At 42.1% G+C, this 24813-nt stretch overlaps 1 protein-coding gene across 2 annotated transcripts in view; it reads right to left on the reverse strand.

The window, feature by feature from the left end:
• The window catches only part of LOC124551369 (protein sprint), a 153767-nt gene that overhangs the window by 89376 nt on the left and 39578 nt on the right, over window positions 1–24813 (reverse strand). The window lies entirely within an intron of this gene.

Genomic DNA, 24813 nt, shown 5'->3' on the forward strand with positions numbered 1-24813 from the left:
TATGTGCTCAGTGAACTGTATCCTCATATCACAAAGCACAATATTCACTTAAGAACTGCTAAATCTGCAGAAGACAGGCTCACTGTAACAGTCCCGATTCCTTGCTACAGGAGAGGGTTAGGTTAAGTTAGGTCAGGTTAGGTCTCCAATCTTCTTCACCTATTTTTGTATTCAGGGTGCCTCACGCTGTAAAGCGCCTCATCAGCTTCATACATCTCTCTTAATTCTGTAGTTGTCGGCACACACCAATTGTATTTGCCGGCAATGTTTATAAAAGCACTACCGACGACAGAACACTGCAGCGATGCTAGCGCTCCATGTGGTAACATGTCACATTGCAGTGAACAGAAGACAAGCGACTTCTTTGATCAAATCTACAGCGAGGCCCTAGATTTGATCAAATATTGGATGACATTTGACAAAGTTCCCTATTACACCATCAAAGATTATCGACAAAGAAATTTGATAGTGTAATACCGGCCTTACACGGGCCACATTAGAAGAGGATTTGTATTTTTGGGTCTCACTTAACATACTTAGCACTAGCAATAACAACGGAGAACAAAAAAGGACTGGATCGGATCGACGAGATAATATCATCGTGTGGCGGGAGTTTCAAATTGAAAGTAGTCTCTTTAGGCCGGTATTACACTATCATATTTCTTTGTCAAAGGTGATATATCGAATATTTATGTGAAACAAATTTAATGGTGTAATAGGGAACTTTGTCAACTCTCGCCTGTCGCCAAATAAATGTGTTCAATTCTTGGGCCTCGCCGTAGATTTGATCATAAAAGTCGTTCGTCTTTTGTTCACCTCAATGTGAATGAACTTTGGTGAGATAATAGATCCTTTCACAAAAAAGAAAGGACACCATGTAAAGCTGCAGCAAAGTTAGAGAGAAATTAAGGACTGAAGAAATGTATACCGTCTTGCTTGTCACTTCTCTTTACTTGTTTTATATGTCCTATATTTAATTTTATGTCACACAAAACAGCAAGTTATTAGCTAATAGGCTGTAAAGATTGCAAATTTTCTGAAGAGTACTTGTTCTGCCAGTTACAAATAATCCCATCCAGTATTTATTTCGAGATTTTTTTAAAGAGGGGCAGGATGTCAAACCGGCCAACTGGGAGCAGGAGAGGCACCACAGGACATTTTAATTTCCACTGTCCTGAATATAGTTTGATGGCACCCATTACAAAATATTACATGTTTGAATTCCACAGAGCGAAATTCAAAGACGTGCGACAGAAGAATGCTGTGTGAAGAGGCGTGACAGTGCACTTTGGTACGCTTAAGACCAAATAACATGTCTTACTTTCCCTCGAGCATATATGTTCCATGTATCAGACTCTTCAGAAAGATGTGCGCTGCAAAATGAACATATTTTATAAAAGTCGATTTTTTAAAATATGCAGTGTGCATGTTGTTGCACATCAGACATCTTTCCAAAACATGTTTTTTCCCTCTGAGTTTCGTTTTCTAAAGTGCCTGGAAATTCTACGCCGGTGTATAAAACCACAACCACTGAAAGGATTGATAAGTTTTACAGTTCCGAGGAAAATTGTACTGCTACTTAACACGGAAAAAGTGTGCTTTCATCCGGGAGATATTCTATTTTTAACCGGGAAATCCGGGAATTTTTATTTCTCGTCCACGTATACACCCTGACAGTCTCTGTTGTGGTTTGAGGGCGACTACTGCAGGGGCAGTAATGAAATGACGTATCACAGTGCCAAACTTCTGTGGACTACTTGCGAAACTCGTCCACGCACGGTCAACCATTTCTCATTTTGTTGCAAGCCGACTCATCAGTTTCCCCCTGCAGAGGCACCCGGAAGCTTCAAAGTGCGTGTGCTGTCGCCGAATGGAGTTGGCAGTTGGTGGATCTCTGTCAGACTTCATTTTGATGAGTCTTTGCACTGTTACAGCAGACTAATGTAAATGCATTTCAGTCACATCGTATGATTTCTTGGCACTTGTAGCCATCTTGAAAGCGCTTCAGTCGTTTATAATAACCGTGTATTTTTCATTTTTTGTTTCTGTAGTATATGAACCATGGACCTTGCCGTTGGTGGGGAGGCTTGCGTGCCTCAGCGATACAGATAGCCGTACCGTAGGTGCAACCACAACGGAGGGGTATCTGTTGAGAGGCCAGACAAACGTGTGGTTCCTGAAGAGGGGCAGCAGCCTTTTCAGTAGTTGCAAGGGCAACAGTCTGGATGATTGACTGATCTGGTCTTGTAACAATAACCAAAACGGCCTTGCTGTGCTGGTACTGCGAACGGCTGAAAGCAAGGGGAAACTACAGCCGTAATTTTTCCCGAGGGCATGCAGCTTTACTGTATGATTACATGATGATGGCGTCCTCTTGGGTAAAATATTCCGGAGGTAAAATAGTCCCCCATTCGGATCTCCGGGCGGGGACTACTCAAGAGGATGTCGTTATCAGGAGAAAGAAAACTGGCGTTCTACGGATCGGAGCGTGGAATGTCAGATCCCTTAATCGGGCAGGTAGGTTAGAAAATTTAAAAAGGGAAATGGATAGGTTGAAGTTAGATATAGTGGGAATTAGTGAAGTTCGGTGGCAGGAGGAACAAGACTACTGGTCAGGTGACTACAGGGTTATAAACACAAAATCAAATAGGGGTAATGCAGGAGTATGTTTAATAATGAATAGGAAAATAGGAATGCGGGTAAGCTACTACAAACAGCATAGTGAACGCATTATTGTGGCCAAGATGGATACGAAGCCCACACCTACTACAGTAGTTCAAGTTCATATGCCAACTAGCTCTGCAGATGACGAAGAAATTGAAGAAACGTATGATGAAATAAAAGAAATTATTCAGATTGTGAAGGGAGACGAAAATTTAATAGTCATGGGTGACTGGAATTCGAGTGTAGGAAAAGGGAGAGAAGGAAACATAGTAGGTGAATATGGATTGGGGGACAGAAATGAAAGAGGAAGCCGTCTGGTAGAATTTTGCACAGAGCACAACATAATCATAACTAACACTTGGTTTAAGAATCATGAAAGAAGGTTGTATACATGGAAGAACCCTGGAGATACTAAAAGGTATCAGATAGATTATATAATGGTAAGACAGAGATTTAGGAACCAGGTTTTAAATTGTAAGACATTTCCAGGGGCAGATGTGGACTCTGACCACAATCTATTGGTTATGACCTGTAGATTAAAACTGAAGAAACTGCAAAAAGGTGGAAATTTAAGGAGATGGGACCTGGATAAACTAAAAGAACCAGAGGTTGTACAGAGATTCAGGGAGAGCATAAGGGAGCAATTGACAGGAATGGGGGAAATAAATACAGTAGAAGAAGAATGGGTAGCTTTGAGGGATGAAGTAGTGAAGGCAGCAGAGGATCAAGTAGGTAAAAAGACGAGGGCTAGTAGAAATCCTTGGGTAACAGAAGAAATATTGAATTTAATTGATGAAAGGAGAAAATATAAAAATGCAGTAAGTGAAAAAGCCAAAAAGGAATACAAACGTCTCAAAAATGAGATCGACAGGAAGTGCAAAATGGCTAAGCAGGGATGGCTAGAGGACAAATGTAAGGATGTAGAGGCCTATCTCACTAGGGGTAAGATAGATACCGCCTACAGGAAAATTAAAGAGACCTTTGGAGATAAGAGAACGACTTGTATGAATATCAAGAGCTCAGATAAAAACCCAGTTCTAAGCAAAGAAGGGAAAACAGAAAGGTGGAAGGAGTATATAGAGGGTCTATACAAGGGCGATGTACTTGAGGACAATATTATGGAAATGGAAGAGGATGTAGATGAAGATGAAATGGGAGATACGATACTGCGTGAAGAGTTTGACAGAGCACTGAAAGACCTGAGTCGAAACAAGGCCCCCGGAGTAGACAATATTCCATTGGAACTACTGACGGCCGTGGGAGAGCCAGTCCTGACAAAACTCTACCATCTGGTGAGCAAGATGTATGAAACAGGCGAAATACCCTCAGACTTCAAGAAGAATATAATAATTCCAGTCCCAAAGAAAGCAGGTGTTGACAGATGTGAAAATTACCGATCTATCAGCTTAATAAGTCACAGCTGCAAAATACTAACACGAATTCTTTACAGAAGAATGGAAAAACTAGTAGAAGCCAACCTCGGGGAAGATCAGTTTGGATTCCGTAGAAACACTGGAACACGTGAGGCAATACTGACCTTACGACTTATCTTAGAAGAAAGATTAAGGAAAGGCAAACCTACGTTTCTAGCATTTGTAGACTTAGAGAAAGCTTTTGACAATGTTGACTGGAATACTCTCTTTCAAATTCTAAAGGTGGCAGGGGTAAAATACAGGAAGCGAAAGGCTATTTACAATTTGTACAGAAACCAGATGGCAGTTATAAGAGTCGAGGGACATGAAAGGGAAGCAGTGGTTGGAAAGGGAGTAAGACAGGGTTGTAGCCTGTCCCCGATGTTGTTCAATCTGTATATTGAGCAAGCAGTAAAGGAAACAAAAGAAAAATTCGGAGTAGGTATTAAAATTCATGGAGAAGAAATAAAAACTTTGAGGTTCGCCGATGACATTGTAATTCTGTCAGAGACAGCAAAGGACTTGGAAGAGCAGTTGAATGGAATGGACAGTGTCTTGAAAGGAGGATATAAGATGAACATCAACAAAAGCAAAACAAGGATAATGGAATGTAGTCTAATTAAGTCGGGTGATGCTGAGGGAATTAGACTAGGAAATGAGGCACTTAAAGTAGTAAAGGAGTTTTGCTATTTGGGGAGCAAAATAACTGATGATGGTAGAAGTAGAGAGGATATAAAATGTAGACTGGCAATGGCAAGGAAAGCGTTTCTGAAGAAGAGAAATTTGTTAACATCCAGTATTGATTTAAGTGTCAGGAAGTCATTTCTGAAAGTATTTGTATGGAGTGTAGCCATGTATGGAAGTGAAACATGGACGATAAATAGTTTGGACAAGAAGAGAATAGAAGCTTTCGAAATGTGGTGCTACAGAAGAATGCTGAAGATTAGATGGGTAGATCACATAACTAATGAGGAAGTATTGAATAGGATTGGGGAGAAGAGAAGTTTGTGGCACAACTTGACCAGAAGAAGGGATCGGTTGGTAGGACATGTTCTGAGGCATCAAGGGATCACCAATTTAGTATTGGAGGGCAGCGTGGAGGGTAAAAATCGTAGGGGGAGACCAAGAGATGAATACACTAAGCAGATTCAGAAGGATGTAGGTTGCAGTAGGTACTGGGAGATGAAAAAGCTTGCACAGGATAGAGTAGCATGGAGAGCTGCATCAAACCAGTCTCAGGACTGAAGACCACAACAACAACAACAACAACAACAATGTAAAATGTAACCGCTTCGAGCGCTGGCGTCGCTACAGCTATTTGACGTCTCTTTAGTGCGTTTGTAAATATGGCTTCAAAGTTGGTGTCCTTCTTTGACTCTCTCTATTTTTAATAAACTTGTTTCGACTAGGGTGGGGCCGGTCGGCATGGATGTATGTGATGTCCTTAGGTTAGTTAGGTTTAAGTAGTTCTAAGTTCTGGGGGACTGATGACCCCAGAAGTCCGATAGTGCTCAGAGCCATTTTAACCATTTTTGACTAGGGTGGGGGTGAGCAAGTGTCACATCGCATGCTATTAATTATGTGTTGATGGGCAGGGGGAATATGCTGCAGGTGACTTCTTGTCCACAACCACCGCTACAACCAGCCACTCCTACGTCTGGAAACATCCGGGCAGCCTTTCAGCAAGCCGAACAGACGACGTGGTCACATTCTAAAACAAAAAAATTATTTCTTAGGTCTCCACTCTACTTTTGTCTGTTTCTGAACGCTGGATGCCACAAGTTAAAAAGCGCTTCATCTGTTTTCGTAGTTCTTATTAATTTTGTAGTTATTAGAACACTAATCCCATTAATTAAATTATTCCAAAATGAAAATAGTTCTTATTGCCCACATACTATACGAAGCATTTATTTACCTTCACACATTCTCTCTTCAGTGTTTTATAAATCGCTTCACACGTTTCTGGAATTATTTTGATTAATGTGCAATGTGATATTCGAGTGCTGCGTTGTAAACTAGAGTAGCTCACTCCTGTATCAAGAAATCACAGTTCGCCTGTCTTCTGCAAATATAGCATTTCTCAACAGAGTATTCTGTTTTGTAATATGAAAGCCACTTTACTGAGCAAATACTGAAATACACTGTCATCCAATCGCAAGTAATTTATATATAAGACTTGACGTCCTCCACTTGCGCTCTCTTAACAAATTTTGCTGAATGTGACATCTTCAACTTTTGTAGTCCTGTCTTCCTCAGTTGCGTGTAATATTACGGCATATTGATAATTTTTTGCTGAATGTTTTCATTATCTCGACGTCATACCTATGGCTTCATCCAAGTATGTTTCCTTTTTTCCACCGCTTTTCTTAGAAACACACACACTATGCAATTGTGGTACTAGCAACTGCAGCGCATAGCGACAAGTTGTTGTTCGCCATCTTGAAATTTGACGAAAAAATATGACGACAGAGTAACACCCCTTTTAAGCACCACGTCAAAGATCTATGTCAAAGAAATTCGATACCGGCCATAAAAACCATCGATCTGTACTAAATCAGGGGTGATCGACCTCTTAGTTTAGCCGAGCCGCATTTGAAGAGAACGAGTACTTTGGGCCGCATATAACATGAGCACTAACAACAGCGGAGAACAAAAAAAAAAATGAATGGATCGACGAGACAAATCATCGTGTAGCGGGAGTTTCAATTGAAAGTACTCTGTTTATCATAACTGTACGTAATCGGAATTTTACAGTATATTTTCACTTATTTTTATTTTTTACCGATCTTGTGACACATGTTCACTTCTTGGGCCGCGCTGATACTAGCTTTGAGCTGCATGCGGCCCGCGGGTTGGTCTCCCCTGGTTTAAATCTCAAATCTGACAAAAATATTACGTGATCTATCAACTTACACTTTTTCCTCCGCCTGGTTCTGTCACCTAGTGACAAGCTTCCAGAACTTGGAACAAAATACTACGGACCTTGGAGTGGGAGGAATACATAAAAGGCTAATTCACACTGGCTTTCACGTCAATTCACTTAGCCCAGACCGAAAGGTGAAAGTGAGGTTATTATGAGTTACAATCCGTTACACAAAAAGTCAGAGTATGATATCGGAATTGAGGAACTAATAACGATAAAGTTTATTAATGGCCAAGGCAAACTTCGTAACGCACGTTCTTGATCAATTATGTGTTGTGAAGTGCTGCGAAGCGGAACCTTTCAAAACATCGACTTTCTTTTTGCTATCGAAAATATATACTTACACACTAAACAGTATTTATAACAAAGTAAACATGACCTGTTTACGATTATGTTTTTACGTAATTAATAACGTTATAAACAACTTATTTTTTCTCCTTCATTAGAGCTCATTATTCACTTAATATTTTGTTTTATGAAAATTTGTTGACTGACCTGTGTTCTTATTTCTATGCACCTTAGGCGTCAGCTCTGTCCTGCTATTGTAAAACGTAAATAATGTTTCACTTTCAAATATCTGACCTCTCTTGTGGATGAATATTCAATCGAAAAATTTGAAATGCATTGTGGAATATTTCGGTGTTAAACATCGCTTTTGTGAAAAACTCTCTCTTTACACACATTAAGTGTTGAGTGCTATTGACAAGGGATTTAAAATTGATTCCGCATTTCTAGATTTCCGGAAGGCTTTTGACACTGTACCACACAAGCAGCCTGTGGTGAAATTGCGGGCTTATGGAACATCGTCCCAGTTATGTGACTGGATTCGTGATTTCCTGTCAGAGAGGTCACAGATCGTAGTAATTGACGGAAAGTCTTCGAGTAAAACAGAAGTGATTTTTGGCGTTCCCCCAGGTAGTGTTATAGGCCCTCTGCTGTTCCTTATCCACGTAAATCATTTGGGAGACAATCTGAACAGCCGTCTTAGGTTGGTTGCTGTCGTTTATCATCTGCAAAAAGATTTTGAAAAGATATCTGTATGGTGCGAAAATTGAGAATTGACCCTAAATAATGAAAAGTGTGAGGTCTCCTACATTAGTGCTAAAAGGAATCCGTTAAACTTCGATTACCCAATAAATCGGTCAAATCTAAAGGCCGTAAAATGAACTAAATACCTAAGAATTACAAATACGAACAATTTAAATTGGAAACAACACATAGAAAATGTTGTGGGGAAGACAAACCAAAGAACACTTAGAAAATACAACAGATCTACTTAAGAGACTGCCTACACAACGCTTGTCCGCCCTCATTTGGAATATTGCTCCGCGGTCTGGGATCTCACTAGACAGGATTAAAGGATTGCATCGAGAAAGTTCAAGGAAGAGCAGAGCATTTTGTACGAGGGTCACTCCAAAAGATATGCACACTAATTTTTTTAATCGATCTTTTATTCTACATGTTTGAAAGTTTTGCAGTGTGTAGATACATCCTTTAGGAACAATATATTCATTTTTCCACATAATTTCCATCCCTCTCAACTGCCTCACGCCATCTTGGAACCAGCGCCTGTATACCCGCACGGTAAAATTCTGGACCAACCTGTTGGAGCCACTGTTTGGCAGCGTGCACAAGGGAGTCATCATCTTCTAACCTTGTTCCACGAAGAGTGTCTTCCAGTTTCTCAAAGAGATGATAGTCACATGGAGCCAGGTCAGGACTGTAAGGCGGTTGTTTCAGCGTTGTCCATCCGAGTTTTGTGATCGCTTCCATGGTTGTTTGACTGACATGTGGCCGTACATTGTGCAGCAGCAAAACATCCTGCTTTTGCCGATGTACGTCGAACACCACTCAGTCGAGCTTGAAGTTTCTTCAGTGTCTTCACATATGCATCAGAATTTATCGTGGTTCTACTTGGCATGATGTCCACAAGCAAGTGTCCTTCGGAATCGAAAAACACCGTCGCCATAACTTTTCCAGTATAAGGTGTGGTTTCGATTATTTTTTTCTTGGGTGAATTTGCATGATGCCACTCCATTGATTGCCTCTTCGTCTCTGGTGAAAAATGATGGGGCCATGTTTCATCACCTGTCACAATTCTTCCAAGAAATTCATCTCCACCATTCTCGTACTGTTCCAAAAGTTCGCTCCATACTGTTTTTCTTGTTTCTTTGTGAGCCACTGTCAACATCTTGGGAACCCACCTGGCACAAACCTTTTTCAACGCCAACACTTTCAGTATTCTGCAAACACTTCCTTTCCCTATCCCAACGTAGCGTGACAATTCGTTCACTGTGATGCGTCTGTCAGCAGTCACCAATTCGTTAACTCTCTGCACATTGTCTGGAGTGTGTGCAGTACGAGGCCTGCCGCTGAGAAGACAATCCTCTATATTGCCGTGCCCGCTTTTATCGCGTAACCTGCTTGCCCACCGACTAACTGTACTGCGATCGACAGCAGCATCTCCATACACCTTTTTAAGCCTCTTGTGGATGTTTCCCACTGTCTCGTTTTCACAGCACAGGAATTCTATGACAGCACGTTGCTTCTGACGAACAAGTGTAGCAGCCATCTTGAAGACATGCTGTGACGGCGACAATCACGGGAACAGGTTGAACTAAATTTGAAAACAAGCGGGAAGGATGTATCTACACACTGTAAAACTTTCACACATGCAGAGTGAAAACTGTATTTTTACAAAATAGTGTGCATTTCTTTCGGAGTGACCCTCGGTATCACTGACATGATACAGGAATTTGGGTGGACACCACTAAACCAAAGGCGTTTTTCGTTGCGGCGGAATTTTCTCACGAAATTTCAATCACCAGCTATCTACTCCGAATGCGAAAGTATTCTGTTGACGCCGATCTACATGGGGAGAAACGATCGTCATAATAAAATCAGGGAAATCAGAGCTTGAACAGAATGATAGTGTTTGCCGTTTCGGCGCTTTTCGAGATTAGAATTATTGTGAAGGTAGTTCGATGAATCCTCTGCCAGGTACTAGAGTATGATTTGCGGAGTATCCGTGATGTGAAGTGAGGGCCATAGTGAAATGTCCTTATAGAAGATTGTGAAAGATCAAGCTGGAGGAAAAGTGTTTACATACTGGCTGAACGAAGGCAGTATTTTCCATGCCATGAGTTACGCCCTCTTAAGGCTTAAACAGATTTCCTAACTGCAATACCTTTGGCATAAGAATATAACTCTTAATGAATAAATTATGACCGCATTTTAACTTTTTAAATTCGGTCAATAACTGTATGAAATATTGAAAAACATATTTTTGTTGCTCCTGGAAGCCAGGCAGCCTGCAAATGGGATCGAGCCCCGGATTAGCCGCTTATTAATTACAGAGGTGGACCCAAATTAAAGGCAAAACATTTTTTGTCATGACAGGCGTAAGCACGATCAGAAAACATAACAGAATAATTATAAACACAGCGATCAGTTTCTTGTAATGAAATCAAACTGGTGACCGCTTAGCTTTTGATGCATGATCGGAGCATTAGGCGTCCCATAGCACTCTGCTTATCTCCTGTTATTTGATTTCTGACCGAGTTCCCGGTTTCGAGCCTACGAAGACCTAGTTTATACTTTAAGATTTCGTTCACATAATATGATTAGATTAGTCCAGTTCAGTAGCGGAAAAGTTTACCATATGTCGGAAATTCGGTGCGTCGTCGGGAAATGCATTTCCCCATATATTAGCTTTATAATTTGTTGCCGTAAATAAAACTCAAATAAAAAGACAGCGCAGTCTATTCAGAAGGCACTTGTGTCAGTTTCATGTTTCTGCACTCAATAATCTGCGAGTTAAACGAAATAACTGTGCACCTGTTTTACAAAAATCACATCAAATCGACATCATCATCGTTCCAGGAAGGTTACTAGTAATTGTGTTTCACTCTTTACAGACATTGCTTTCAAACATAACTACATTACTCACGTCAGTAAAGCTGCTGGTTTGTAGACAATTTGTAGTTAGAGTGACGCATACATTTCAGCATACTTCACAGATGTGTATGCATCAAAGCCATTTTAAAATTCTGTATAGAAAATTTGCATGTAACATTGCAAGTTTTTCATTTGCACGAAAATAAATGAATCGTATATTTTTAAAGTGGATTGAATCAACTGAGGCACATTTGTGGGGAAACAAACGAAACTTTAATTTGTATAATAATTTTATATGGCGATCTGTATTGGTATTTTTATGTTCCACGATGCAGTCAGACAAGAGACTGAATTTCTAATGTTATATTTTAGTAATGTAATTAATCATTAAAAACTGGAAACTGATGCTTTAAGAAAAGAAAAACGTAAAAGATACTGAAATCGTGCACTCCTTTTTATTCACATCAACACTATCACGACTGCAAACAGTATGACCCGTACAATTCTGTTTGAATACAGTAATACATCATTCTACAAGAATAATCAGTATCTCACAGTCCAATGACTCTTCGTCTTGGCTGTCGTTCATTACAGACCTCTTCAAAATTTCTTCGTAGATAGTTGCCTTTTTCTAACGCCGGATTCCCTACCACAGGGTATGGAACTGTGTTCTCTCACCAGAAATTAATGTCCAGTTTCCCAGGATTGGTTGAGCACAAGGGAAATCTATTGGCTGTGAGAGTCTAATTCTTATCCTGAATTGAGCAGTTGTCAGAGAACAAACGAAGTTCGGTGTATTCTTGTAGTATTCTCTTGGAAGCATTCTTTGCATTGCAAATAATCGGTACACACTACTGCCAGCCAATAGTGCAATGCATGTTTAGGTGCGTGGACAACAATGTACAACAATCAAAGCAATTTCTAGCATTTTGTTTTCTTCTCAACACCACTGGTAATGCTGTCTAGAGGTGCGAGTAGAAAGTATTACATTATATCCAGCATCGTCAGAGCTGCTATGTGAGCTTTATTTTCAATTTGATTGATGCCCCTAAATAAAATTGTATTTCAGAATCCTATAGAATGCCAACTAACTGACGGACTAATACCGCTTTAATGTCAAAAAAATGGCTCTGAGCACTATGGGACTGAACTTCTAAGGTCATCAGTCCCTAGAACTTAGAACTACTTAAGCCTAACTAACCTAAGGACATCACACACATCCATGCCCGAGGCAGGATTCGAACCTGCGACCGTAGCGGTCGCGCAGTTCCAGACTGTAGCGCCTATAACCGCTCGGCCACCCTGGCCGGCCTTAATTTAATGTCAGTTTGTGCAGTTACAAATATACTATCTGAAGCAACAGCAAACTAAAAACCACCACACTACGTACGGATAGATGTCCCTTTAAAACTACAAGATTCAAATATTTTGCTACCGTCATGTTATAGCGACACTATAATCATTTACCATCCCGATAAAATCTCTCTGTAAACAAATATTTAACTCTCACAATCTTAGGTTCCCATGACGGCAAGACCCTTGTTATACTCTGTTCAAAATGACCCGAGGCAGCAGCACATGCTGGCGCGAAGAAGTACAGCAATGTCCCACACGCGTCATCTTACATTTCGTTTAACTCGCAAATTACTTAATGTAGACACATGAAACTGGCACGGGTACGTTCTGGATAGGCTGCGCTATCTTTTCATTTTAGCTTTATATACGGCAGCAAATTATTACGACAATACATGGGAGTTTGGGAAAACGCGTTTCCCGACGAGACTGCCGAATTTTCAACATACGGCGAACTTTCTCGCTATTGGACTGAACATATTACGTGAACGAAATCCTAAAAATAAATCGTATTTTCATAAGCTCCAAACCGGGAACAGGAGATGAGCGGAGATAAACGGGACGAGTAGTGCTCCGTTCATGCGTCAAAAGCTAAGCGGTCACTAGTTTGGTTTCATTATTACAAACTGATCGCTACGTTTACAATAACCGCGTTACTGTGTTTTCTGGTGGTGGTTCTTGCTTACACCTGTCACAACAAAAAATATTTTGCCTTTAACTTGTAATTACTAAGCGGCTGATCCGGGGCGCGATCGCATTTGCAGGTTCCCTACGTAGGGCTTCCAGCGGCAGCTAAAATTTTGTTTTTCAATATATGTTGTTGTTGTGGTCTTCAGTCCTGAGACTGGTTTGATGCCGCTCTCCATGCTACTCTATCCTGTGCAAGCTTTTTCATCTCCCAGTACTTACTGCAACCTACATCCTTCTGAATCTGCTTGGTGTATTCATCTCTTGGTCTCCCTCTACGATTTTTACCCTCCACGCTGCCCTCCAATGCTAAATTGGCGATCCCTTGATGCCTCAGAGCATGTCCTACCAACCGGTCCCTTCTTCTACTCAAGTTGTGCCACAACCTCCTCTTCTCCCCAACTCTATTCAATACCTCCTCATTAGTTATGTGATCTACCCATCTAATCTTCAGCATTCTTCTATAGCACCACATTTCGAAAGCTTCTATTCTCTTCTTGTCCATACTATTTATCGTCCATGTTTCACTTCCATACATGGCTACACTCCATACAAATACTTTCAGAAACGACTTCCTGACACTTAAATCTATACTCGATGTTAACAAATTTCTCTTCTTCAGAAACGCTTTCCTTGCCATCGCCAGTCTACATTTTATATCCCTCCTACTTCGACCATCATCAGTTATTTTGCTCTCCAAATAGCAAACCTCCTTTACTACTTTAAGTGTCTCATTTCCTAATCTAATTCCAGCAGCATCACCCGATTTAATTCGACTACATTCCATTATCCTCGTTTTGCTTTTGTTGATGTTCATCTTATATCCTCCTTTCAAGACACTGTCCATTCCGTTCAACTGCTCTTCCAACTCCTTTGCTGTTTCTGACAGAATTACTATGTCATCGGCGAACGTCAAAGTTTTTAATTCTTCTCCATGGATTAATACCTACTCCGAGTTTTTCTTTTGTTTCCTTTACTGCTTGCTCAATATACAGATTGAATAAACCGGGGAGAGGCTACCGAATTTAAAAAGTTAAAATGCGGTCATAATTTATTTACTAAGAGTCATAGTGTTATGCCCAACGCACTGCAGTTATGAACAGCTTAACTCACGGCATGGAAATTAACTAGTCTACATCCACTCATTATTTAAGAATGAGAGCACATACCGACTTCCAACAAATTTCAAACCTTTTCTAAATTGAGGGCGGCAGGGTTAATGGTAAGTTCTATTGAGTGATAAGGTGAGAGCCTAATGACCACGACACGACTCTGAAATTGCAAACAATGGAAGTCATACAGCAACTGCTAACCCGATAGTATTGTCTCATTGCGCACAGCCACGTAATGCTACAAGCAACTAAGCGATAGGCTCAACGGAATCGCGGCAATCACTCCTAGATATGTATCATAATTCTTTAATTAGGAAATACTCCGCATCATAGATTCTAGGGAGGGGGGGGGGGGGGGGGAGGGGGAGTCTCCCTTGCAGACATCGATGTTAATGCCTAATACACGCGCAAATTAAGTTGACACTTGGCGCTGTGGCTAATGGGGGCGAAAGTCGATTAGTGTCTGGGAAACCGTAGTTTATGGAGGAATAATAGTACCTTACGCTGCAGCAGTTTAGAGTTATTACTTCCTTGCCGGCCGAAGTGGCCGTGCGGTTAAAGGCGCTGCAGTCTGGAACCGCAAGGCCGCTACGGTCGCAGGTTCGAATCCTGCCTCGGGCATGGATGTTTGTGATGTCCTTAGGTTAGTTAGGTTTAACTAGTTCTAAGTTCTAGGGGACTAATGACCTCAGCAGTTGAGTCCCATAGTGCTCAGAGCCATTTTTTTATTACTTCATTGGTCTATTTTCCCTTTGCTTAAGTTGCGACATGAAGACTCACAGGAGGTCTGTGACCATTACATTAATACTGGGCACGTATTTCTCAGCGGCTCATTATACCACTAGTAAAAACAGCCCACTAGAGTGAAAGCTAGAGCTGTAAAACTTCCTTAAGTAAACGTAGACTGCCGCAGTTTTTCCTTGTAGCCTTTGTCAATTTACGATCGTATCCGCGTTACCTGTACATTAAGTGTGTTGCACACTCACAGGATTTCACCTCATATCAATAGCTTTGTTTACATATTCGATCAGTGTCTTACTAGTTTCCCCTGGAATCCGGAAGAGGTGAACCATCTAGAAACTGAGTGACGATATACAGGGTGTATCATAATTAATGGCGTGAACGCATACAGTTGAAAGTACATGATACTAGAAGCAAAAAGGTCTCAATACATATAGCGTCGAAAATGCAATTTTTCATCTTCGATACTGTGAAGTAAATCTCTTCTACTGAAAGCTCTTTCCTTTCCATATTTTGGTAAATGGTAATGTGGACCAAAACAACAAAAAAATATACCGTAAAAATGTGCTCTAAAATCCATACCTTAAGAGCTTTGCGCACATGCTCATCTTCGCTACTTCGAAACACAACTCTTCTAATGAACAATTGCTCATAACTTTTTAAGGTATGCATTTTAGAGCAAATGTTTACTGGACATTTTTTCTTGTTTTGGTCCATACTACTACTTCCCAAAATGTGGAAAGCAAAGAGCTTCCAGTAGAAGATGAAAAATTGCTAGTAGCCCTTACGGTATCCATTTTCGACCCCATGTTTACTGAGACTTTTTTGCTTCTAGTATCGTATACTTTCAACTGTATGCGTTTACGCCATTAATTATGATACACCCTGTATAAAGGGCTGCGAAACCTACGGAAGGTTTTGATTCTACATAGCTATCCTCCTGTCATTTAAAAATGAACAGTATTAGTAGAGAACTGAAAACACCAATGTTTAATTCAGGTTTTATTCGAAACTGATTTGTAAAGTGATGCAGAGGGATGTACTAGTAAAAATTAAAAAAAAAAAAAACAGATTTGCCATATAGTGCAAAAAACGCAATTTAAAAAACGAAAAATCGCAAAACAAAAATATATCAAAAATACCTTCAATAGTTCGTCGAGCTTATATAAAACATGGATCTGTCATTCATAAACAACTTTCGCATTTATCAGTAAACCATGATGATAAACGTTCTATTGAATACAAAATAACAACAATAATTATTTAACTTTTTTATGTTTGTGCATGTCTACTGTACTTTCACCGAAAGTAATTCCTTTGGTTACATAAGAGCGCGAAAGTTCCGTAATCAACTTATTTTTATTACTTATACAATGAAATTTATATTCTAAAAGGACGTGACATACACAATGGACTAACGCTGAATTATGTGCGGTGATTATATGCAAAACGAACTACCAAACAAACGAAAAAACAAACAGAAGTCGGCGGCTATATGTTCCTCTCTTACACGCTCATATATGTTTCTTCCCCTTTCGATGCTAACAATACTACCGGTAATCCTGCCAATTACTTCATTTCTGTAAGCAGCAAAAGTTGCCAGACAGGTTGCTAAGAATCTCTGTCCGAAACACGAATAGCAACATATTGTTAACAATCGTTTTCAGATCGAAAAAACAAAACAAACTGTAAATATCTTTAATTACAGATCACTGATGATGCTTTACCTCGATAAAACGAAACGCGTCTGACGAAAAAAACTCGCATTTTGTTGTAGTTGCAACGATAGAACGAAAATACCCTCATAAATTGTAAAGCAACTACGGACAATATGGCCACACAAATGAAGAATTTACCTAAATAAAGTTTTGGTAGAGCACACTATTTTTTTTACGCGTTTCGGGCGGAGCCCATCAGCAGAGTATCAGATAAAAAAACTTCGAGCCGTGCGAAGTAAAATCTTTCGTATAATTGCTTTCCATTGAGAGACCAAGAGACAGATAAGGTCGCAGATGAGGACAGAGAGAAGGCCGAAATACTTCACGTGTTTTTCCACAACTGTTTCACTAAGAAAGATCGCATTTTAGTTCCTCCTTTAAATCGTCCCACGAAGGTTGAAACGACAGATATCGAAATCAAGGCGATGTGTCAGAAAAATAACAGAAATCGCTCAACAGAGCAAAGACCACTGGACTTGAAGGGATACCAATACAATTCTAACTGAGAAAGGAAGTTCCCCATCGCAAACCCTCTCAGATTTAGTGATAAGATGGTCCAGCAGACAGAACTGAATACAGATGCAAGCACGAAAAAAGGAAAACGGTGTAATGAACTGTGAAAAAAGTAGCGAAATAGAAACAGATAAAGGTCCAAGAGCAAAACGTGCAAGATCGAGTAGTTTCATTAGCTATGGCGACATGAATCTACGGTTACAGTGTTGGACTACAAAGGGGGAGACCCGTGTTCAACCCCCCCACCCCCTCCCTCGTGCCTCTTTTTTTTTCGTAAAATATTAGCTATCCGTCCGGTCACTGACGTCAAATTTGTGTCGTGGTGTAACGTGCGATTACAACAACGCAGTATAACGAAGGGATCTCCAGACATACGTAGTTCCTATTTGTGGTACAGGAGTATCACATTTATGACTCTTGCGTTCTGTTTTGGAAGTTTTGACTCTCGTATTCCTTTGTTGTAACACAGTTCACAACTGTTTGTTTGCTGTTCACATTTCTATAAGAGGTCTATGCGACATCTCGGCTGCCCTCACTTCATCATGTTTACTTGTGACGGTAATACACTCCTGGAAATGAAAAAAAGAACACATTGAAACCGGTGTGTCAGACCCACCATACTTGCTCCGGACACTGCGAGAGGGCTGTACAAGCAATGATCACACGCACGGCACAGCGGACACATCAGGAACCGCGGTGTTGGCCGCAGCATTTGTGCACCGCCACCGTCAGTGTCAGCCAGTTTGCCGTGGCATACGGAGCTCCATCGCAGTCTTTATCACTGGTAGCATGCCGCGACAGCGTGGACGTGAACCGTATATGCAGTTGACGGACTTTGAGCGAGGGCGTATAGTGGGCATGCGGGAGGCCGGGTGGACGTACCGCCGAATTGCTCAACACGTGGGGCGTGAGGTCTCCACAGTACATCGATGTTGTCGCCAGTGGTCGGCGGAAGGTGCACGTGCCCGTCGACCTGGGACCGGACCGCAGCGACGCACGGATGCACGCCAAGACCGTAGGATCCTACGCAGTGCCGTAGGGGACCGCACCGCCACTTCCCAGCAAATTAGGGACACTGTTGCTCCTGGGGTATCGGCGAGGACCATTCGCAACCGTCTCCATGAAGCTGGGCTACGGTCCCGCACACCGTTAGGCCGTCTTCCGCTCACGCCCCAACATCGTGCAGCCCGCCTCCAGTGGTGTCGCGACAGGCGTGAATGGAGGGACGAATGGAGACGTGTCGTCTTCAGCGATGAGAGTCGCTTCTGCCTTGGTGCCAATGATGGTCGTATGCGTGGTTGGCGCCGTGCAGGTGAGCGCCACAATCAGGACTGCCTACGACCGAGGCACACAGGGCCAACACCCGGCATCATGGTGTGGGGAGCGATCTCCTACACTGCAGGTACACCACTGGTGATCGTCGAGGGGACACTGAATAGTGCACGGTACATCCAAACCGTCATCGAACCCATCGTTCTACCATTCCTAGACCGGCAAGGGAACTTGCTGTTCCAACAGGACAATGCACGTCCGCATGTATCCCGTGCCACCCAACGTGCTCTAGAAGGTGTAAGTCAACTACCCTGGCCAGCAAGATCTCCGGATCTGTCCCCCATTGAGCATGTTTGGGACTGGATGAAGCGTCGTCTCACGCGGTCTGCACGTCCAGCACGAACGCTGGTCCAACTGAGGCGCCAGGTGGAAATGGCATGGCAAGCCGTTCCACAGGACTACATCCAGCATCTCTACGATCGTCTCCATGGGAGAATAGCAGCCTGCATTGCTGCGAAAGGTGGATATACACTGTACTAGTGCCGACATTGTGCATGCTCTGTTGCCTGTGTCTATGTGCCTGTGGTTCTGTCAGTGTGATCATGTGATGTATCTGACCCCAGGAATGTGTCAATAAAGTTTCCCCTTCCTGGGACAATGAATTCACGGAGTTCTTATTTCAATTTCCAGGAGTGTATATTTTAACCACATGACTCGTATTCTGTAATCAATGTATGTAAGACAGTTGGTTGTTGTTGTTGTGGTCTTCAGTCCTGAGACTGGTTTTTATGCAGCTCTCCATGCTACTCTATCCTGTGCAAGCTTCATCTCTCAGTACCTACTGCAACCTACATCCTTCTGAATCTGCTTAGTGTGTTGATCTCTTGGTCTCCCTATACGATTTTTACCCTCCACGCTGCCCTGCAATGCTAAATTTGTGATCCCTTGATGCCTCAAAACATGTCCTACCAACCGATCCCTTCTTCTAGTCACGTTGTGCCACAAACTTCTCTTCTCCCCAATCCTATTCAATACCTCCTCATTAGTTACGTGATCTACCCATCTAATCTTCAGCATTCTTCTGTAGCACCACATTTCGAAAGCTCCTATTCTCTTCTTGTCCAAACTAGTTATCGTCCATGTTTCACTTCCATACATGGCTACACTCCATACAAATACTTTCAGAAACGACTTCCTGACACTTAAATCTATACTCGATGTTAACAAATTTCTCTTCTTCAGAAACGATTTCCTTGCCATTGCCAGTCTACATTTTATATCCTCTGTACTCCGACCATCATCAGTTATTTTACTCCCTAAATAGCAAAACTCCTTTACTACTTTAAGTGTCTCATTTCCTAATCTAATCCCCTCAGCATCACCCGATTTAATTTGACTATATTCCATTATCCTCGTTTTGCTTTTGTTGATGTTCATCTTATATCCTCCTTTCAAGACACTGTCCATTCCGTTCAACTGCTCTTCCAAGTCCTTTGCTGTCTCTGACAGAATTACAATGTCATCGGCGAACCTCAAAGTTTTTACTTCTTCTCCATGAATTTTAATACCTACTCCGAATTTTTCTTTTGTTTCCTTTACTGCTTGCTCAATATACAGATTGAATAACATCGGGGAGAGGCTACAACCCTGTCTTACTCCTTTCCCAACCACTGCTTCCCTTTCATGCCCCTCGACTCTTATAACTGCCATCTGGTTTCTGTACAAATTGTAAGTAGCATTTCGCTCCCTGCTTTGTAGTCAGTTGGTAAGACTACAAAAGGAGATCAGACACGTCAATGAACGGACGAACAGTTAATAAATTTCTGAAAAAAAAAGAAAAATCATTGGGCACGAGGGAGATTAGAACACTGATCTCCCGCTTGGCAGTCCAACAACGTGACGAGACAACCACGACACACTGTTTCTTACAGTTCCCTCGATGATGCACATCTCAAGTTTGGAAGGATCATTGTTTCGATTTTCGTTCTTTTTTCGTAGTTCAGTACATCTTCCTTCTGGTTTCATGCTTGGTCTGTGTTCAATTTTTGACAGGCTACCACTGGTGTCATTTTACCGCTGAATCTGAGAGGATTGCGGTGGGGAATTTCCCTTGTGGTATGCGAAAGATATTGCTCCTCCTCTAGAACAATGTACCGCTGGTCGCCGGAGGAGCGAAGCCAATATCTCTGACTACACCTGTTGTCGAATTTTGTAACTTTATTTATGCTCGCATATTGACATTTCTAGAGACCGAAAATCTCATCTGTTGCAATAACATCGGTTCCAAAAACAACAATCTTGTGAAATCAGACTGACGCCGTGTTCCTTCACTTCAAGAAGGCATTCGATACAGTTCCGCACTGCCAGCTGCTGAAAAAAATACGAAAGTATGTAATGTCAGACCAGAAGTATGACCGCACTGAAGAATTTCTAGCAAACATAATACAGCACATCATTCTCAATGGATAGAAGTCTTCAGACGTAAAAGTAATTTGCCCCAAGGGAGTGTTATATAGGGTGTTCGGTACATACTTCTAGGACTTGTAGAGGGGAGTGAGTATATAATATATTGAATATGAACCCTCGTCCAAAAACGAACCGTTTCCATGCTACAACCGTTTGAAAACACGTTTGCTACGTAGGTATGCAACAGGGTAGTTGTGGAATCTTGCCCACTCGTCTCTTACAGGGTGCCTAGAAAGTTTTTTCTCGGATAGGACAACATACACTACTGGCCATTAAAATTGCTACACCAAGAAGAAATGCAGATGATAAACGGGTATTCATTGAACAAATATATTATACCAGAACTGACATGTGATTACATTTTCACGCAATTTGGGTGTATAGATCCTGAGAAATCAGTACCCAGAACAACCACCTCTCGCGATAATAACGGCTTTTGATACGCCTGGGCATTGAGTCAAACAGAGCTTGGATGGCGTGTACAGGTACAGCTGCCCATGCAGCTTCAACACGATACCATAGTTCATCGAAAGTAGTGACTGGCGTATTGTGACGAGCCAGTTGCTCGGCCACCGCTGAACAGACGTTTTCAATTGGTGAGATATCTGGAGAATGTGCTGGCCAGGGCAGCAGTCGAACATTTTCTGTATCCAGAAAGGCCCGTACAGGACCTGCAACATGCGGTCGTGGATTATTGTGCTAAAATGTAGGGTTTCGCAGGGATCGAGTGAAGGATAGTGCCACGAGTCGTAACACACATGAAATGTAACGTCCACTGTTCAAAGTGCCGTCAATGCGAACAAGAGGTGACCGAGACGTGTAACCAATGGCGCCCCATACCATCACGCCGGGTGATACGCCAGTATGGCGATGACAAATACACGCTTCCAATGTGCGTTCACCGCGATGTCGCCAAACACGGATGCGACCATCATGATGCTGTAAACAGAACCTGCATTCATCCGAAAAAATGACGTTTTGCCATTCTTGCACCCAGGTTCGTCGTCGAGTACACCATCGCAGGCGCTCCTGTCTGTGATGCAGCCTCAAGGGTAACCACAGCCACGGTCTCCGAGCTGATAGTCCACGTTGCTGCAAACGTCGTCGAACTGTTCGTGCAGACGGTTGTTGTCTTGCAAACGTTCCTATCTGTTGACTCAGGGATCGAGACGTGGGTGAACGATCCGTTACAGCCAAGCGGAAAAGATGCCTGTCATCTCGACTGCTAGTGATACGAGGCCGTTGGGATCCAGCTCGGCGTTCCGTAGTACCCTCCTGAACCAACCGATTCCATATTCTGCCAACAGTCATTGGATCTCGACCAACGCGAGCAGCAGTGTCGCGATACAATAAACCGCAATCGCGATATGCTACAGTCCAACCTTTATCAAAGTCGGAAACGTGATGGTACGCATTTCTGCTCCTTACACGAAGCATCACAAGAACGTTTCACCAGGCAACGCTGGTCAACTGCTGTTTGTGTATGAGAAATCGGTTGGAAACTTTCCTCATGTCAGCACACTGTAGGTGTCGCCACCGGCGCCAACCTTGTGTGAATGCTCTGAAAAGCTAATCATTTGCATACCACAGCATCTGCTTCCTGTCGGTTGAATTTCGCGTCTGTAGCACGTCATCTTCGTTGTGCAGCAATTTCAATGGTTATATTCTATCATCATATCGTCTTAAAATCTGAATATTTTTGTGGTTGGTTGGTTGGTTTTGGGGAAGGAGACCAGACAGCGTGGTCATCGGTCTCATCGAATTAGGGAAGGATGGGGAAGGAAGTCGGCCGTGCCCTTTCAGAGGAACCATCCCGGCATTTGCCTGGAGTGATTTAGGGAAATCACGGAAAACCTAAATCAGGATGGCCGGACGCGGGATTGAACCGTCGTCCTTCCGAATGCGAGTCCAGTGTCTAACCACTGCGCCACCTCGCTCGGTGAATATTTTTGTGTTTTTTCTTTCACTTTCTAATGTATTTTTAATTAATTTTACTTCCACTGTCATTGCTGTTTGTAACATGGAATACGTTTTGTAACCTACATGAAAAGCTATAACTTGAAGCGCGCGTCATTTATGACGGTGGCCGAGTTTAGGTTCGTTCTGCGCATCTGACGTCACAAAACACAGTCAGCCAATGAACAGAGAACGACGTTGCCAGAGCTCGACTGCAGTGCAGACCACGGACAAGTGTCTTCAATTTTAGAAACGTTCAGTCATAAATAAAGTAATTGAACAAAGGAGTGTCTTGATACCAGACTTTCTATAAAATAAAGTTTGGAAAAAGCATTCTTTATACCAATTGCTTCATATTCTATTAATTAATTGAACCAAACAAGCAATAAGCCTCTTAATTCAGACGATAGCAAGGAAAGATGTTCGTATCATTCTCACTAACCGCTTTTTCGCAATAAAGAACAGCGGCAATTGTTTATTTCCTATTGTACTTCGACGAAACGTGAGTAATTCATAATCATACCAACAATGTTTGTCGGTATTTTGCGTGATATGTTAAAGTCCTTCGAGAGTTGTATTAAACGTCGTGCTGCGTTAGCGTAATGGTTAAAGTGTATGGCCGCGAAGCGAAAGGTTCTGAGTTGAAACCTTATTCGGTGCTAAATTATTTTCTTTATTTAAAAACAATATCGAAGTGTCTCACTTCATGAATTTTATTCGTTTGAATGTAATTTTTTGAAATTTCTAATGGCAACTATACGCTATGGACTTTTACCTCTGCAAACTCTTCAAAATTTCGTGCAATGGTTTACTACATCTAATGCTGCACAACAACTGCGTTGAACTTCGAAACAAAATTAAGTCATTTATGGGGAGAAGATATCAGTCAAGAAGGTGTGTAAAACTCAAATTTTTGGGCCAAATAGTATTTGTGAAATCGAATGATAAAGTGTGTCAAAGCAGTCGAAACATCATGTGTCTGCACAGGCGAGCAGTGCAATGATGGCAAAATCGCGCACAGCGCGGAATGCGGGGGGCACGTCTCTGTAGCAGCGAAAGGGTTAAAGCGGCCGTGGTGGCATTACTTCATGAACTGCGCGCTCCCCCCCTAAACGTAAGTTTAGGAACTATACAGGGCTATTACAAATGATTGAAGCGATTTCATAAATTCACTGTAGCTCCATTCATTGACATATGGTCACGACACACTACAGATACGTAGAAAAACTCAAAGTTTTGTTCGGCTGAAGCCGCACTTCAGGTTTCTGCCGCCACAGCGCTCGAGAGCGCAGTGACACAAAATGGCGACAGGAGCCGAGAAAGCGTATGTCGTGCTTGAAATGCACTCACATCAGTCAGTCATAACAGTGCAACGACACTTCAGGACGAAGTTCAACAAAGATCCACCAACTGCTAACTCCATTCGGCGATGGGTCGCGCAGTTTAAAGCTTTTGGATGCCTCTGTAAGAGGAAATCAACGGGTCGGCCTGCAGTGAGCGAAGAAACGGTTGAACGCGTGCGGGCAAGTTTCACGCGTAGTCCGCGGAAGTCGACGAATAAAGCAAGCAGGGAGCTAAACGTACCACAGCCGACGGTTTGGAAAATCTTACGGAAAAGGCTAAAGCAGAAGCGTTACCGTTTACAATTGCTACAAGCCCTGACACCCGATGACAAAATCAAACGCTTTGAATTTTCGGCGCGGTAGCAACAGCTCATGGAAGAGGATGCGTTCAGTGCGAAATTTGTTTTCAGTGATGAAGCAACATTTTTTCTTAATGGTGAAGTGAACAGACACAATGTGCGAATCTGCGCAGTAGAGAATCCTCACGCATTCGTGCAGCAAATTCGCAATTCACCAAAAGTTAACGTGTTTTGTGCAATCTCACGGTTTAAAGTTTAGGGCCCCTTTTTCTTCTGCGAAAAAAACGTTACAGGACACGTGTATCTGGACATGCTGGAAAATTGGCTCATGCCACAGCTGGAGACCGACAGCGCCGACTTCATCTTTCAACAGGATGGTGCTCCACCGCACTTCCATCACGATGTTCGGCATTTCTTAAACAGGAGATTGGAAAACCGATGGCTCGGTCGTGGTGGA

The sequence above is a fragment of the Schistocerca americana genome, chromosome 9 (assembly GCF_021461395.2).
Source record: "Schistocerca americana isolate TAMUIC-IGC-003095 chromosome 9, iqSchAmer2.1, whole genome shotgun sequence".
Taxonomy (NCBI): domain Eukaryota; kingdom Metazoa; phylum Arthropoda; class Insecta; order Orthoptera; family Acrididae; genus Schistocerca; species Schistocerca americana.